The following is an 18,981-nucleotide window of genomic DNA, read 5'->3' as shown; positions in this document are numbered from 1 at the left end:
CAATCAATTGAAGAGGAACTTCTCCGGATACCGCAGAATTTCTTTGTAAGAGCTTACGATTCATTTGTTAAGCGCTGTTATCAGTGTGTCGCTGTGGATGAATTACAGTTCGAATAATTCCTGTAGAATTTGACAATAAATAATTTTACAAAACCAAAAAATACTGTTTTAGAGCTTAAATCTTTACAGCTTATTTTGAAGGCATATTTATGTATGGTGCATAAATGGGCAAGTAATATAAAATCAAATCGTTTAAAACTCTTCGTGGGACACCCAGTATATAGTTGCGTATTAAAGTTGGATTCAAATCAGAACAGTTTTTTAAATGTTATGAATAAGCCATTTTCATTGAAAATTAAAAACAGAAACCAACACCAACAGTATTAACACATTCAATACTTGCATTATGGCAGTTGTCATCCATCCTATACTACGGATAACTCCCACGACATTTTTTTAAAACAATATTTTAGTGTTCAGGGTAACAGAAACAATAAAAATTATAAACGACTGGATATCATAAACATTAAATTCCCTTGGTTCCAGGGGTTGCTGCTGCGACGAAGATATGCTGATCACACGAAGAATACCACATCGTCAGTACGAGATCCATTCTGAGAGTCAACGGGATGTCATTGTACCACGGGTACAATATCGCTCCAAGGAATGATCCCTGTGGCACACCGGAGAGACTGGTGAAGACTTGAGATGGTCGGTCCCACTGACAGCGAAACGGAAATATCACGACACAATAGTGGACTGTGTGCGAGTTTGAAGAAGAACCCTCCGTGCTGCACATGATCGAAGGCCTTGCTCACATCTATTGCCACCGTCATGGTAACCAGGTCCGTGTTCATATTGTCCGTCAGCTGAATAATTACTCCGGTTAGTTGATGAATGTTGGAATGGCCTCTTCGAAAGCCTTTCTGGTCATCCCGGGGGTAGCGGGAATGGTACTCCTGCGGGAATATAGCTAGCATATGTCTCCAGAATTTTTGAGAGACTTAGCAAGAGAGAAATCTGACGATAACCATCCGGCAGCAACAGATTCTGAACCGGCGCGGTATGAGGATCACCATCACCGACTTCCATGGAGTAGGGAAGTGTCGGAGCTGTAAGCAAGGATTTAATAAGGTTGTGATCTAAAACATTGTACAGAATGGAATTCGTTGAAGAGCCGGAGATCCGATGTGTCCCAGGCCGTGACCTTTTAGAGTCGAAGCTCGAAGTGGACTCTGGAGACTTCCTCTTCAGTAATCGGAAGGAAGTTGTCCACAGTCCCTGAAAGTTCTTTTAGGAATGCCTCAACTCTCCTTTAGTGTTAGTAGTCAATCACGTCTGGATGATTTCCGCCTTTTCAGCTGGAGAGTACACAAGGTCATTTGGTCCACAAAGTATCTTCATGTCTTGACAACTAAATAAGATTTACAAAGAAGTATTACATATTTATCTTTTATTTTGACCATCTGGTTGCCTATATTTTAAAATTAGTTGATTTGATATCACAACAGTACTTGAATTTACTATATGTAAATAAAGTTATCAATAAAAAATGAATTTTTAATTAGGCAATTTCGAATTTATTTTAGTTACTTTATATTGAATGTTCAGATAATGGTCTCACAGAATTTCGGTAAGCAATACCAAATCAACGATTAGTTATTCTTCCTCCTAAAAGAGTGATTTAAAAAAAATCTTTGGGCAAAATCTATACGTATATATGGGTGGAAAATATCCTAGCATTTATTGGTAGAGTATGTTGTGTTATTAAGGAAGAGAGACTTCTTCCTTGACTGTTATCGAATTGAAGTAGAAAAGCGAACACTTCTTGATCACACCCACGTCCACTCGTTGAGGGAGCAGGACTTGCAGAAATTCTGCAACATATATACAGTCTGTAAGGTAAAGCATAAAGTAGCTACGGTGGGAAGGGTTGATTCCATGTGAATATTGAGTTAAGCTCAAATTCACCTTCCCCTTACTGCGATATGAACGTGGGATCAACTCTGCCCTACATAGCTACTGTGTGTGTAGACAGTTCTACTGCACCATTGTGCTTAGAGATAGTGTCTATCAGATCTTAGTTCACTCAACTGTGCAACTGTTGAGACAGTGAGAATACCTCTTCACCTCCAATATTACACTATATCTTATCGTCTAGTTGTCTCTGATGCCTAAACGATGTAACGAGTTCATTTTGGCCTTCTTCCCAGCCGATTTTTAAAATCTCTTCTGACGAACATAACTCCAGATTATAGGATTCAACAGCGTCATATCCCAGAGACGCTGCACTAAGAGGAAGGCGAACTGAAATTTAATTTAACATTCGCAGTTTTCATTTGTAAAACAAACTTAATAACTGGAATTATTCATTTTGATAGTTATTTGTAACAGCCTTAAGTAAGAAAGACCTTCATTATTTTAAGAGCTTAGATACAATTTATTATTTAAATTGTAAAAAACGTAAATAAATTGTTGACACGGGTAGTAAGAATTGTTTCCTCTTCGGATTTGAGGACCTCTTGTGATGATAATAATCTTAAATTGTAACTCAAAGATCATTTTTCATATAATTAGCTATTATTAGCACGCAATAGTCTGGAAATCCCACCGAGTCACGTAAGCTGTTCTGAGCTGTAACACTGTTACAGGGTGGGAGTACGCCGCAACACGTATCTCTTAACAGGCTTTAATTGTTACATGGGATAGATTATGTGCTCGTCTATTTCAATTTTTATTGTTCCTTATTTTCTCCTATATTAACAATAATGTACGAATATTAAGAACAAGAACCACCTCAACTCAAGTATTATTTCCTGAATTAACTTTTTTTTTGTTCTGTCAGGACAAGAAGCTTATAAAATTGTACCTAGGCCTATAAGAACCTTTGCGTTGCTTCCGGAGTGCCACGATATTTTGGTCGGGTAAGTTCGGGGGTGTCAAAGATTCATGAGGACACATCCACAAGTCTTAATACCTGTTATTTGACTATAAGTAATATGTGGGTTATTTGTACTTTTTGCTTTTTATGAACCGTTACGTTCATGTGCTAATGTGTTTATCATATGATAAAACAGTTCAAAGATAACAAATTACGATGTTACAGTGTACAGTATTACTCATGTACAGGTAGTAGGACTTTGCAGCATTGTAAACATTCATTGTGGTACCGAGACTGTTTGATGTTTAGGCGCGGAGGAAGTAAACATTCATTAGCAAATTAGATATATAAATGACAAATAGAGTGAGAAGGTCTCAGTAAACTTTATGAGCACTCGTGTTAAATGAGAATGCGGCAGCTGGGCTGTTATCTGGCTAATGATGTAGCTAATTGTGTAAATTGAAAGGATTGTTTAAGCAGAAAGCGATATATACGTGGCGATCTTTTAGCGAAAAACAGATCTCTTTTGGATGCTTGCGCTCAGCTCCCTTACATTCAGAGTTGATTTTGGGCCAAAATTACTCTCCACTCAAAAATTAAAGATAAACGAAATGTTGAAGATGGACCTTGTATTGGCTCTTTTACTTTAATTCACTATATTGAGAACAGACAAAGCAGTTCCTGATGAAGATAGCCTTGATATCGAAAGGCCTCACAAAATAAAAAGGTTATTACTATTGGTAGGTGTGTTCTCAATGCACGGAATAAAAAAGGTACACAAGTTTGAACGTTAAAGAAAAAAGTAACTATTACAGGTACAGTAACGGGAATTTCTGTTTATATTCATTTAAGAAAATTACAACTTTCAGTTTTTGTGTTGGTAAGAACAAATAAAGTTATCGTTTGACGCTTTGCAACCAATTACAACTTTAATAATTAAGATCTCTAAAGCCTGTTCCAATTAAAATTAAAGTGCTATACAAGATATTTACAACCGTACTTTTTGAGTATTTTACATTATTATAACATGAGAAAACATTATATTCTTGATCAGGCGGTTCAGAACATTCGGCATTGATCATGTTATGGAGCTCTTAGTCTATATGCGGGTTGTAATTTTGTAACCCACTATTGACTATTTTCCCCCACTATTTTTTTTGTAACACGAGTAATTTTCAACATAGATTTAGCTGAGCAGATTTCTTTAATTCGCTGCGGCCGCAAGTTGCTTGAACGCGCAAACCGCTAGACTGGGGTTTACGCAGTTCTGTTTACAACACCGCCTGAGTGGCCAAAAACTCCTAATATTCTAACTGTATCCCTTCTCAATACACTCATATTAAGAAGTCAACTTCAAGTGAGAAATTTGCCAAATCTGTAGAGCGTGATGACCCTAAGCCTCGCAGTGGTAAATTACGAAATTCCCAACTCCACACTCAGCACTTCTCTCTGCAATACGCCTGAACTCTTACGCTTCACCAGTAACCCTTGGGCAACATTCGTAACAGTTATTGAAACACCAAGCATTAAAAAAACTGCATAGTTCTGATGTTATCATAGGATATATATTGGATATCTAAAAATATCCCAAATCTAAGGATCACAAAACCTTTGCCAGGACACAGGAATACATTTTGCCTTTTTGAAAGCTTAAAATTAGAATTTATTATAGCCTACCATCATACAATTCTATGATCATTTAGTTTTATTAGATTCATTTTTCCATTATCGTCTGACCTATGTAGCCGTGGAGGTGGATTGCTTCGTCATAACATTACAATATAACACAGCACAGTCACTAATAAATATATTAGCACTTCACAAATATTACACAATACACGATCGAGTGCAATAAGGCATTATCTCATACATAATTAATCATGTTTATTAGTTGAATGTTTAAATAAGTTTATTGTTTCGAGGCTGATATTGCAAACGTGCTGATTTAATAAACAGTTTCCTAGTTGAATATTCCAGGAAGCCGTCATGTAACCGTATCCAAACACATGATGCATAACCAATAATGATGCAAGTTGCATATTAGTCTCATACACACATACAATAATTCAGGAGCATGCTAACAAACTAAGGGGCTCAGAACTACAGGTGGCAGATCTCGTTACTAGAATTTAACTACAATCTGGCTTACTGTGCAATCAACTGAAACTAATAAATCTCAAAAGTCGAAAATTTTTGAAAAATTTTGTCGCATTTAAAACACAGGGTGTACCTAAAAATGAGGGTCACAGGTTAGAATCAGTAAAATTAGTCTGATAGCAAAATAAGGCAGCCATTTTAAAGGTCTTTGATCGCTGACTAATTTGGTACAAAAATCCTTAAAAATATTTTAAGTCTTGTCCAAGTCGCAGAGATTTCCTAGAAGTTTTTACTTAAATGTGTGAGTTTCAATTATGTTATTAGTAAAAGCACAATATAAGCTTCCAAAATGGTACGTCGTAGAACCACTTTTGAAACTTTTTCCAAGTTTTGCACAAACATTTTTACATTTGGTAAACTTTGCAGCTAGGTAACATAACTTAGGTCACGTGACACATCACATTAAAAGTTGTTAAAAAGAAAAATTTGAAATTTAATCTTTATTTCTATCTCTACAGTTCACTATATTTGTTCATACATTCTATCTCGTCCTAAAAATGTGTATGAGTATTCTCCATTTACATGTCCTAACCAAAGCCTAGGATCAAATAAGTTGTCAACGCAACGCATCATTTACCTTTTTGTAGAATATATAAAAATTTAAACTGTAAATATAAAAAATAATAAAAGTCCTGTGCTTCAGAGAAGTATAAGCGGATACCTGTACGAAACCAAATGTACGAAATAAATTGTTGCAACAAGATCAGTGTATTGTAAAAACTATTACTCACTGAGTTCAATATGAATGTTAAGTACAGCAATAGAACTAAATGATAGTAATTATAGTAACACCCATATACTACGTGATAGTTATACTCGTAATTTTAAATTTACTTAAAACAGAAAAAACCTGGTTCACAGTTTCATAACACTTTATCGAAGGAATCTTAACAATCTTACCAGAACTATCACACAAATTGTCTTCAAGCAAGAAAATATCACGTCGACTAAAGACTACCTACATGACAATAAAATAAAATCCCATATTGGTCTACAGCTTCATAACACTTTATCAAAAGAATCTTTGTAATCCTACCATAACTACCATACTCATTGTCTACAAGCACGAAAATATCGTTTTGATAAAGAAACATACACCTACATGACAATAAAATAAAATAATAAAGTAAAATCCTATATTAGTCTACAACTTTATATTTTGTTATAATATTGAAGTTTCGCAAAACATAAAAGTCCTTTTCATCATGGAATCCCACACACCAACTGGAGATTAAATTATCCCTTTTACACATAAGACTTTCTCTCTATAAACCAAGTTAATTAACTTCCACACATGAGGAAAATTATATGTAGTAATTATATACAACGATTTTCATACATTCACACTTCCCACATTCTATTTTTAGATTGTAAACACATCATTGCTATAATATTAGAGTATTTATTTAAAACCAGCAGTTACTCTTGGCTTGGTAGGATTTGCATTTATATGAACACTTCTGGTTATATAAGCACAAAGAAGATTATACAGGGTGTAAATTAAGTCTTGATACGCCTGGATATATTCCAAACTGTTTGAGATATTGATGTAAAATCTTCACCATACGTATAAAAATACTTTGTAGACTTTTAAAGGGCAAAAATATTTCCCTGCCCTTTTTAAAAGGGGTTAGAGGGGGTCACTTGAAATTTTCGAATTGGAACCCCTATCTTGTGACATGTTATTTGAAATGTAAATTCAAAAGAAACACAATGAAATTATATACGTAAACATCTCTACAATTATCCTGGCAAACATTTCCTTACATCTAAGGGTTTCAATTAAGTCAAGTCACGCCTAAATATAATCCAAAAGGATTAAGATATCAATGTACAACCTTTACCGTACTTTTTAAATTACTTTATTGGATTTTTTAGGGAAAAATATACTACCACCTTTTCAACAGGGGGTAGAAGGGGATAATTTAAATTTTCAAATTATAACCCCTGTCTTGTAACATTTTATATTAAAGGTCTATTAAATAGAAACACAATGACACTAGGAAACACCTTTACGCCGTTTTTAGCAAATTTTATGGGCAAATAACGCAAAAAATAGTAATCTGTAAGGACAATGTCAATGTCTTGCGTATATCAAACTATGAATTCGTAATATCTTTTAGTAAGACTTTGAGTGGCCCGGCTTATCCCTTTAAGTAGTATCTAATGTTTATGGTGTGCATATTTTTGGTAAGAGGTGTCTTTTTCTAGGTGGCATTTCAATGTAAGGGATTATTTACCCATAACTTTGCTAGTATCGTCGTAGAGATGTTTTTGTTCATGTCATTGTGTTTCCATTGATTAGACTTTTAAAATGACATGTCACAAGATTGAGGTTGCAATTTGAAAATTGAAAGTTATCCCCTTCAAACCCCCCTTGAAAAGGGTGGTAAAATGTTTTTATCCTCAAAAAATCCAAAAACTAATTTAATATGTATGGTGAAGGTTGTACATTGATATATCAATCCGTTTGCAATACATCCAGGCGTATCAGGACTTAATTTACACACTTAGATGTAAGAGGTTGTTTGCGCATAACTTTTGCTAGAACAGTCGTAGAGATGATTTGTTGTAACATTGTGTTTCTATAGAATGTACCTTTCAAATGACACGTCACAAGATAGGGGACGCAATTTAATAATGTAAAGTGACCTCACTCAAGCCTCGATTGAAAAAGGGGTGTTGAATTTTTTTACACTCCAAAAGTCCAAAAAGTACTTTAATAGACATGATGAAGACTGTTCATCGATATATAAATCCGTTTGGAATATATCGGGGCGTATCAGTACTTACTTTTACACCCTGTATACGTAAGGAGGTCGGAGAAGTTTACTTCGGACATAAGAAACTAAAATGGGTTTTTTAGCACTCTTTAAATTTGCAGTAAATTTTAGATAGTAATTTTGTCTTAGATATCTGCATTACAGTACTGACCAAGCACTACATACTTGTAAGAAAGGTAGAAAAAAGAAGTGGTAACATCAAGCTTAATAAATGCTTTTCATACCATAAATGTAAGCAAATTGAAAATAGTTTTTAAATTTGTTTAACTTGTCATATGGTGGTGTTGTCATAAAATTATGTTTACACATGACACTTTATTATAAAACGCCTTTCCACCTGCGTCTGTCTCTACGGAACCCGAACCGACCCCTGAAACAACACCTGAGGATGCAGCAGCAGAGATCGCAAGACTAAACAAGGAGATAGAACGCCTTAACAAAGAGTTCCAGGGTCTCCTAGATCATACTATTGAATCCGACACCCGCCTACTGCAGTTCACGGACCAGATTTTCCCTGTCGACACCTCGTCCCGCGACGACCAGACGACTCATGCTCCCTTGACTTCGGACCGCGGAGTGCAGTGCGAGCTGCTCCTCAGCCCACCCGTTTCTGTGGAGTTCGGAGTGCAGTGCGACCTGCCGGAACAGCCAACCGCTGCCACGTGTGAGCGGACTGACCTTCTCGACAGATTGAGGACAACAGTAGAGGTCTTGGAGGCGGAGAACCAGAGTCTCAAGCAGCAGCTGAAAACTTGCGAGTGCGCTGATCTCAAAGAGAACTACAGGTGGACAGAAGTGAAGAAGAGGAAGCCCAAATACCCGGCACCGGTTCAAAATAAATTTATTTGCCCCCCAAACAAAAATGAAACTCAACAAAAAAGTGAATCTTTTTCTAAAATGGAAAAAAATCAAAAATTATCCAACTAGCTTTCAAAAAACGTCAAAAAAATCATGGCAAGCTCCAAAAATCCCTACACGCAACGTACAGTTTAAGTCCATAACTGTTCGAGGGGATAGCCACGCTCGCCACATCGCTGGACTCGTGAGGAAACAGCTCGGCCCTGCAACCGCGGTGAGCGACGTCTGTGTACCCGGCGGCCGGTTTCTGGATATTGTGAGACCAGCTCGAACGGCATCTGAGCCCCGGCCCTGCTGCGAGGTGCTGATCGCCGGCACTAACGACCTGGCGGTTGGCGGGCAGCGAAATATTTACCGCCATCTGGAGGGGTACATCGCTGCTGGATCTTCCAGCACCGAGATCATCCTCACCACACTGCCGCATCGCCACGATCTGGACCCGACCCACCCTGTCCACTATCAGACCGTTCTCGTGAATGCCTACATTGAGGAACTGGCTGTTAGACACAATATTAGAGTGTTAAACTTCGATGACATCAGCCGTAGGTATTTCACGAGACACGGCCAACATCTCTCCTGGCGGGGCAAGCGGTTACTGGCTGGGATGATCGTGGCGGCGATGAGTCCAGCCACTCAAGAATCAAAAATGAAGGCGCAGCCGCGACTTTGGAGGAATCCTCGCGCAGCGCCTGCTTCCACTTCCAGCATGCCAACGCCCGCTGCTGCCCGAGAAGAGTCGGCGACCACCCCTCAACGGCCAGCTAGCATCCAGGATGTCTCCTACGCGGACGCCGTGAGACGCTCCCCCAGTCCAGACATTCTGCAGATCAAAGGAGGCTCTACAAACCTAAAAGAAAATTCAGTTTTTTTAGGGGACCCACTTTACAGCAAAGGACTAAATTGACCGACCAAAATCGGCAAAATCAGACAAATCAAAAATTACATGTTCAAGGTTCCCTAAGACTACTCCACCAAAACGCCCAGTACGCAACCAACAAATTGGATGAAATTCAGCTGATGTGTGAGGAGCTGAAATCAGATATACTCGTTGTAACCGAGAACGGTTTTAACAACGAAAACCTTGAACTATGCAAAATTCCAAATTACAACTTGGCAGAAGCGTATTGTCGCCAGACCTCCAAAGGAGGTGGTGTAGCAATTTTTCTGAGACAAAATTTAGTTTTTACAAAATTTACGATCAAAGAAACGACCGCGAAAGATTTCGAAGCAGTTGGGATCAAAGTACAAACTAACAGGTCAACATTAATTGTGATAGGGATTTACAGGTCTCCCAGTGGAAATGAAGATCAGTTTTTTTTCAAAATTCGAAGTGTTACTCACTGACCTGACTAACCATCAATGCAATTACGTCTTGATGGGCGATCTCAACGTGGATGCGATGGACAGCAACCATCCATCCACCAAGCGACTAGTCGATCTGCTGAGGTCATTCGGCCTTGAACTGCTGGTCAAAACTCCAACGAGAGTGACGGCTACAACACAGTCGGCTATTGATAACATCATCACAAACATTGAAAATGTCACAGTATCGGTGGTCAACACAGCTATCTCAGACCACTATGGCCAAGAGGCTATCATTAGTGGAAAACAAATCGAGAGAGAACCAAGAATTACCAAAACAATAAGAGACACGAGGCCAGAAAATATTGCTCTCCTCAACGCTTCCCTTTCAAAAGAAAAGTGGAATTTTCTAAATTCTTCACACCCAGTAGAGCAGCAGTTTCAAATTTTCAATGAATGTTTGAACTTCCATCTCAACACCTGCTGCCCTACAAAAACGATCAAACCTCGTCCAAAGAAGGTAAATAATACTTGGGTCACTAAAGGCATTCTGGTGTCGAGAGAAAAACTCAAGTTTTTCTCCGAAATAAACAGAAAAAACAGCCAATGAACAGTTCAAAATCTTTTTTCGAAATTATAAAAAAATTTACAGGAAGGTGATCCAAGCTGCAAAATCGTATGATGTCTCAAAATCAATTACTTCTTCAAAAAACGTTTCTAAAACTGTATGGGGCATCATTAACAATAAACATCAAGAATCCAAGCAAATCACAGTCAAAATTGGGGACACCCTTGTGAGCGATGCCTCTAGGGTTGCCGACGAGTTTAACGGATTTTTTGCGTCTGTTGCTTGTGGACGGGGCCCTCGTCCATCGCTGCCACAGGGGAATCCCACGCGTAGACAGAGTCCAACAGCCTCAATGGCTCTGACTCCTGTAGTTGAGGAAGAGCTCGATAAAATCATTCAACAATTCCCAGCTAAAAAATCGAATGATCTAGAATCGAGATCCATGTGGTTAATAAAACAATGCTCTAAGCATATCGTGAAACCACTGACTCAATTGGTCAATTTGTCTTTTAACTCAGGAGTTTTTCCCTCTCTCCTAAAAATTGCAAAAGTGCATCCAATTTTCAAGAAAGAAAACCCCTGTTCATTAAATAACTATCGGCCAGTCTCAATTTTGCCTGTACTGAGCAAAATATTTGAAAAACTCTTTCTAACGAGAATGCTTTATTTCTTAAACAAAAACAACCAGCTTTCTGAACACCAATTTGGATTCAGGAAAAATAAATCGACGATAGACGCAGTGGTGAGTCTGGTTGATATGGTTGTAGAGGGTCTAGAACGTCAGGATCACACATTAAGTGTGTTCCTGGACCTTTCTAAAGCATTCGACTGCGTTGACCATGAAATACTGCTTGACACATTACATTCTCATGGCATCCGAGGTGTGCCGCTCTTATGGCTTAAATCATTTTTAAGTCAGAGAAGTCAAGTGGTTCAGATCTCAAACCAATTTTCTAAACCAATTCAACTGAGTTATGGAGTCCCTCAGGGCTCTATACTCAGTCCAATCCTTTTCCTGATATACGTCAACGACGTACATTCATCGCTGCTGCATGGTAAAATTGTGCAGTATGCTGATGACACGACTCTCTGTTTCAGAGATAACACACAAGAAGGTTTGGAGCTACAATCCTTTGTAGATATCAACAATTGTGTGCAATATTTCAATAACCTCAACCTTCAAACGAATTCTTCGAAATCCAACGTGTTGAATTTCACACTGCGTCCAACGGACTCCCAATGTGGGTCAGCCGTCATGTTGGCAGATTCCTTATTGGAAGAAGTCTACTCCTCAAAATTCCTTGGAATACTCCTCGACCGAGGGTTGACATGGAATAATCACATTGACCATGTGTGCGCCAAACTGTCCTCAGGAATATATGTTTTGAGGTCCTTGGCCCGGTACTGCCCCAGTCAGGTATTGATTGCGGCATATTATGGGCTAATTCACTCTCACCTTTCCTATGGAGTGGTGTTGTGGGGGGCCTGTACAGGCAATAATTTCCTGAGGGTGTTCAAATTGCAAAAAAAAGCTATTCGTATCATCGCAAAGTTGAATTTCAGAGAGTCGTGCAGGACAGCATTCAAAACTTTGCAACTGTTGACTTTGCCCAGTCTCTACATTTTAGAAACATCTTGGTTCTGTTTGTCTAAATGTGCCCTAACCAGGGGACGTGACATACACGGATATGAGACTAGAGGCAGAGATAACTACCGTACTGGAAGACATAGAACGGTGGTTTATGAGCACTTACCTTCGCAGGCAGGTGTTCATTTCATCAACAGTTTGCCAAATTTTATTACAAACGCCCAAACGCCCAAGGCGTCAAAAGCTCGTCTTAAGCGCTTCCTGGTGTCAAATGCATTCTACAGCGTTGACGAGTTTCTGGCGTTTAACTGGGAGACCGCCCAATTCGATGACTGACTCCAGCGCTGAAAGTGGGTTGAGATTGGCGATGGATGAATGAGACTGGAATGCATGAACATTATGTAAGTTTGGACGTGGTGGTAATGTGGTATGCGAGTTTTAAATTTATAATTAATTCTGACGTTTGCCATACAATGTGTAATTGTGACGAGCAATAAAAGATTTGATTTGATTTGATTTGATTTGAAAAGACTTTCAATTAATATTTTGCAACTTTAGAGTATATAGGATTTCTGTAAGTTTAGAGACCAGTGAGGCGTAGCCCTGTGGGATTTTCCAAATAGGGATAGGCCTATACGTAACAAGGGAGCCTTAGATTGTCCGTGTAAAATTAAAGTACAATCTCTGCAATAGTTTTAAGGGACTAAGTAACACAGAGTGCGCGCGCGCTAGAGAGAGAGAGAGGGGGGGGGGATAGAGAGAGAGAGAGGGGGAGAGAGAGAGAGGGAGAGAGAGGGAGAGAGGGAGGGGGAGAGAGAGAGAGAGTGTGTTGGTTTTTACTTAATAGTAGCCTATACATTAATAGAAAATTGTGGGAAATTTTTAATGTTATTTACTTTTGTCAGAAGTAACAACATAACAACATCAATATGTCATACTATGTATTTAATATATTGTGAATATGTGTGGTTACAGGAGGTCACAAGTATTCAAATGAAAGTTCACGTCACTCAAACTTTGCTAATATATTGCACAATATAGAACATTTATTGTTAGTTTATGCATGAAATAAGCGAAGTATTTTAATTACAACATTTCAAATATCTCGTTATATCCATCGGAATTCCTTTGTTTTCGTGTTATGCTTTCATAAATCCGAATTATGTACTGTGGAATGCTATATTCCATCATATATTTTGAATAAAAAATATATTTCATTTTATTGACAGGCTGTAGAGCAACTTTGTACTCCCTACTTACGGTGGGGGGGGGGAGGCCGGTTGCTGTGCAAATGGTCGTTCTGCACAACGTAGGCAGTTCCAACAATAGTACAATGGTTTTTTTAAATTCACAATTCGATCAATTTGTCTTTAAGTACCCAAAGAGAGTTATTAAAGTTGTATTTGATGTGTTTTGTGTTAAACAACAAAAGCTCTCTTTTTGAAATATTATTCTGTTTGTTGTTTCATCATAGGGAATTAATTGATTGAATTTTATTAAATGATGACAAAATGCTAATAAATGTATTAAGAAACAATATTTTTTAATAAACATATATAAATAAACAAGCATTTTTTCTAAGTAATTGTTAAGTATTTTATTTGTTCATGGTAAGGCACAAGCCATTGAAGGAACCTAAAAAATGTGCATTGCATTAACCTATTCACACACACACACACACACACACACACACACACACACACACACACACACACACACACACACACACACACACACACACGCACACGCACACACACACGCGCGCACGCGCGCACACACACACACGCACACACACGCGCACACACACACACACACACACACACACACACACACACACACACACACACACACACACACACACATAATGAATTTAAAGTGTTATAAGTAAATAAGTACCATGTAACTGACACATTTTCAGACTAAACTATGATTTTTAAGATGGCCAAAAAACTTTTGGACTTTTAGAGTGTCCCTAAAAAATTAGGGACACTCTTAAATATTCTGAAATTAATTATTAATCAAAAACCAGGTTTATCGCTGTTAAACTAATTGCCTAGTACTAACAATGAAATTGGATTGTTTATAAAACGTTATTTATTAAAAAATGTATGTTTCCATGAAACCAACAGATATCATATTAAGAATTATGGACGATAGATGATTTGAGGAGATAATAGGATTTCGGAGATTTGCCGTCGCTGAATACTATAAAGATAGGATACGTTTTAAGGGTTGTAATCACCTTAATTAGGTACCTGAAAGTTTTAATGGAAAATTTTAAACGTGCTTAATAAATAAAAAATAATAATTGGCGATAAACATCGTAGTCATTAAGGTGAAAGACTGGGAAATATAACTACGCGGACTTATACCGGTGGTGAGGCAGGACATCTAAAAGAAAGACAGAGTAAAGCATGGGGAATATGGGAAGGAAAGGGGAGAAGGCATCCACTCTCTCGCTTATTTTTTTTGAATTCATTTATATTGGGGTTTCGAATTTTATTCGCTGAGATTTTTTCAAATTTTTAATTTTTTCATCAGCTTTAATTTTTTTAATATACAACTTTTGAAATGATTCATTAATAATTATTTCATCTTTTCATGACTTTGTGGTCGTAATATACTTTTTCAGTCATATACTCGAATTTTCATCGCTACATATTCACTACATTTCAAGTTTTCGTTTTGCTTAATATCATTCTTTACGGTTTTCAAAAATCAAAAGAAAAACGTTTTTGCTATAGGGGCGAAGCTGGAATTTAAAAGTCTCTCTGACATTTAACATACAAACGCAAATAAATAAAATAAATTATACCACAAAATCAATCTAGCATATAGAACTAAAATAATAATTGGGGATCTAAAAGATTTACTAAAAAATGTAATTTTACTAGTTATAGTTAACTCATAAATATCCAATCCTTATCAGCTTTTCATTCTCCATTCACTCAGCTTACATGCAGTTACCCTAAGTGCGACCACAAGAAACCATCAACCTGGTTTACAAACCTATTTCAGCTATATATAATAATTTACATACAAGTAGCATTTTTCCATGAATTATAAACCATTTCAATTGATATTTGAAAAATTAATAAAATTCTTATTACTACAAAAACTAAAGAAAAAAAGGTACAAGACAATATTTAAATTTATAAAATTGTTTCGCATTTAGTCTATTTCATAAAAACGTGTCTAAATTAATCACAATAAAAACGCACAAAACTAATTTTATTTAAATATTTACTTGGAATTATACAAACTTATATCGGTTTTGTAATGAATATATTACGTAACCGAACTGTCTCCATTCGGCTTATAACAATCTTAGCCAGAGCAAACACTTCTGATTCAGTATGTATTAAGTTAGTTGTTAATTGATATTACTCTGTAATTTCCTGTGGGCCTCAGAATTCTTGTTTGTTAGACTGGACCAAATTGATTATCGATTATAGTTGAATAACCTTCGAACATGAATTATTAATTTTATATTTTTAATATTATCGACACTATAGTCAGCTAAAAATGTTTTACAGTAATTATTAAAACATATATTGGCAACGCACTATTTATGTGTAATGTCAGTTCTCCTGTTCACGAGGTTAATTTATTTACATTCTTTAAAATAATTTCTCATTAAATAGGTATTCTTGCGCGTATTAAAAAAGGTGTTAGAAAATATTTAAAACAAAACTTATCTATTGGCTTGGATCTAGGATTATGTAGAATATAGTAAGGATAAGATATTTAAGAATAATGTGTATCTTCACTATATGTAAAATACGACCCGCTGAACTTCGGCTTGAGTTTTGGAGATAAACGGAAATTAGTTTCCTTCCCTATTTATAGCTTGAATAGGTGTTCCATTTTTCTTTGATTTAATTTCAGACAAAATTGCATAATTAAAATCTGATGCTTAACGTTTGGCCACGTATAATTTGAGTATGATGTTAAACTTACCTTGTGTACAAATAAATAGTTAGCAAATTTGGAAGGGCCACCATCTTACCACTTCACATACCTTGCGATAATCACTCCCGGTTAGCTATATTGAAAAATATTTTACCTCTTTACAAGCCTTCTCTGTATATTGCCTTTACGTTCGGTTTCTATTGCATAGGATAGTATTTTCTTGCTCGTGCATTCCCTACTTAAAGGCACCTTTTTATAGTGAAAACACGTTATAAAAGTGTTTTGCTCGTTTCAGATTTTTTGTGAATATACTATTATACGAATATTTTTACTATTTCTATCTGCTCTTCTGATTATTCCGTGAGATATTGCCTTACTATTTAGACAAATTTCACACAATTCTGAGTGGAGTTTTAGTTACCAGTTTTTACTCTTGTTTATGATTTATTATGTCTGAGACTCAATTCAGATTGTTTATATCACATTATAACTCCTTATTGCTTTATAACTAAAACTTAAAGATTAAACTAATCCTCAAACCTACTTAAACCTAAAAATAACTAGTTACTATAATGATTGTTTTAAATTAATACTTATGGTAACGTGATCGAAAGCTAATACAACCATGCTGTCTAATATGGCAGTGATATTTTATGCATAAACATATTAGGTACTTTAAAAGGACAGCAGAACTTTGAACATTTTCCATAGTTGTTGTTACAAACATGCGTGTAAAAAACTAGGGATCAAAGATTAAAGTCTATCCTCTTGATTAATTATTTAGAAATACATAAGGTTAAGGAAGCACATGTCAAGAACGTTTATACAAATCAAACTATACATCAGGTATGTGCAAACATCTTTTACGCACTATTTTTTCCACATATGTTTATTTGGAATGATATCTCCACATATTAATTTGTGGTCACTTAAACCTTATTGATCAAACTTTTTACCACATTTTAACACCTGAATAATAGAATAAATTGTAATATCAACAGGTACTGTTTAATTTTTGTAACATAAACGATTGAATTGCACGTGTACGAAATTGTTTTAGTCTTAAAAATCATCATATGACTCTATAGCGCTCTCTTTTTAACATATTTTAACTTGTGTGTTACTAACGGAATGCAGCTTAATACCTCAAAATACATGTGCATATCCTTTCGTTGCAGCAATTCCTACTTCCGGACTGACTATACCATAAACGGCTATTTGTGGTCTCTCTGTCCAATCAATAGTCCTCTTCCTACTACTTTCTGGAGTATGATACAGTGGTCTGGAGGCCATAATATATTCATCATACTACTAGATTGGAAGGGGTTTAGAGAAGATTTGTGAGGCTTGATGCAACCAAGATGGGTTTTCGATACCCAGACGTCCCTGTCAGCATTATAATAAAGTTGCTTGATCTCAGTCTTTTGAAAAAAAAAACAGTTTGATCTTGCTGATTTACTATTTTCCATCGAATTCTCATATACTATCCAACTGTACTAGCCAAAATTGACTTCAGGATTCCAGAATCCACAACATCCAGTGAAATATTTGCTCACAACCACCGCAGGACCAATTATCTGAAGACTGGAAACATTGCTAGATTATTATTGTGTTCCAGGATACGCGGACTCTTTACTACATAAACAAAGTCACTTTCGCTGTTCATATGTCCCTTTGTATGCTTAAATCTTTAAAACTACGCAACGGATTTTGATGCGGGTTTTTTTATAGATAGAGTGATTCAAGAGGAAGATTTATATGTATGATAACATCCATTAAATAGTGCAGAAATACTGTTATTCTGAGGTTTCTAATGTGATGTCGTTAATTATTAATTTTTTCCGCTTACATTGCAAACACAGGCTGAACTCTACGAGATTTATCAAAAATAATGTACTAATTATTTGTACTCATTGAAAATGTATACAGAAACCTCCGCGATGGTATATGTTTATCTCTTATGGAAATCCCACAATAACATTTTTTTGTCATTTACTTTTTACGACAAATAATGGGTAATTTTCGAAGCGATTTTAACCAATACAGCATTAATCCTTATCCAATTAAATAGCTTAAATATATTGGTGATGTAATATAGATCTATATGGTCCTTTACAGCACAAGATTTAAATGAATATTTTCGAAGATATTACAGATTTAAAATTGCGGGACGTAGCGCTTGCGGTGGTACTGGCCGGCCGGGTCGGCGGCAGCAATGGCACGCGTTTGCTGGTAAAATCATTGAAAACTTTCATAATAGAGTGCACAATACTCACAGGATGTGCTACCGGAGAAGATGTATTAATTCCCCGAATCCCTCTGATACCCTTCCAATTTAAACGTTTACAGTTTCCGGTAAAGACATCTTTTGCAATGACCATTAATAAGGCGCAGGGTCAAACCTTCAACGTTGCCGGCTGAGATTTGAGCGTTGATTGTTTTTCACATGGCCAACATGAAAAAACACAACACTCTTGAGGTTCGCTCTTTCAAGAGTAACCTCTAGAGAAAACATGTTTGTATTGTTTAATGACAAGAAAGCTGTAAACGTAAGACGTATTAAAGACATTCTGTAATGTAATAATTGTCGTAAAAATAAAATAAATAGACAAAAATGTAAAAAGTAAATAAGTAATGTAGGTATGAATTTAGATATTCCAAAGATAGCAGGAAATCTTCGTGGTATAGGGAAAGGGGTATTGTTTAACGAGTGCGGGCCACGGGCAGTTATGAATAAATGAAAAATACTGGATCGATTTAAATCATTTTTTCAGTGAATGACATAGGCTATATATGTTATACCCGTGCGAAGCCGGGACGGGCCGCTATGTTTTTATATACAACGTTCACAGTTTTTCTGTAGTGTATTTAGTATCAGAATGCACCCGTGCGAAGTCGGAGCGGGCCGCTATGTTTTTATATACAACGTTCA

Source organism: Homalodisca vitripennis, chromosome 6 (assembly GCF_021130785.1).
Source record: "Homalodisca vitripennis isolate AUS2020 chromosome 6, UT_GWSS_2.1, whole genome shotgun sequence".
Classification (NCBI taxonomy): domain Eukaryota; kingdom Metazoa; phylum Arthropoda; class Insecta; order Hemiptera; family Cicadellidae; genus Homalodisca; species Homalodisca vitripennis.
Note: the sequence above shows the minus strand (reverse complement) of the source record.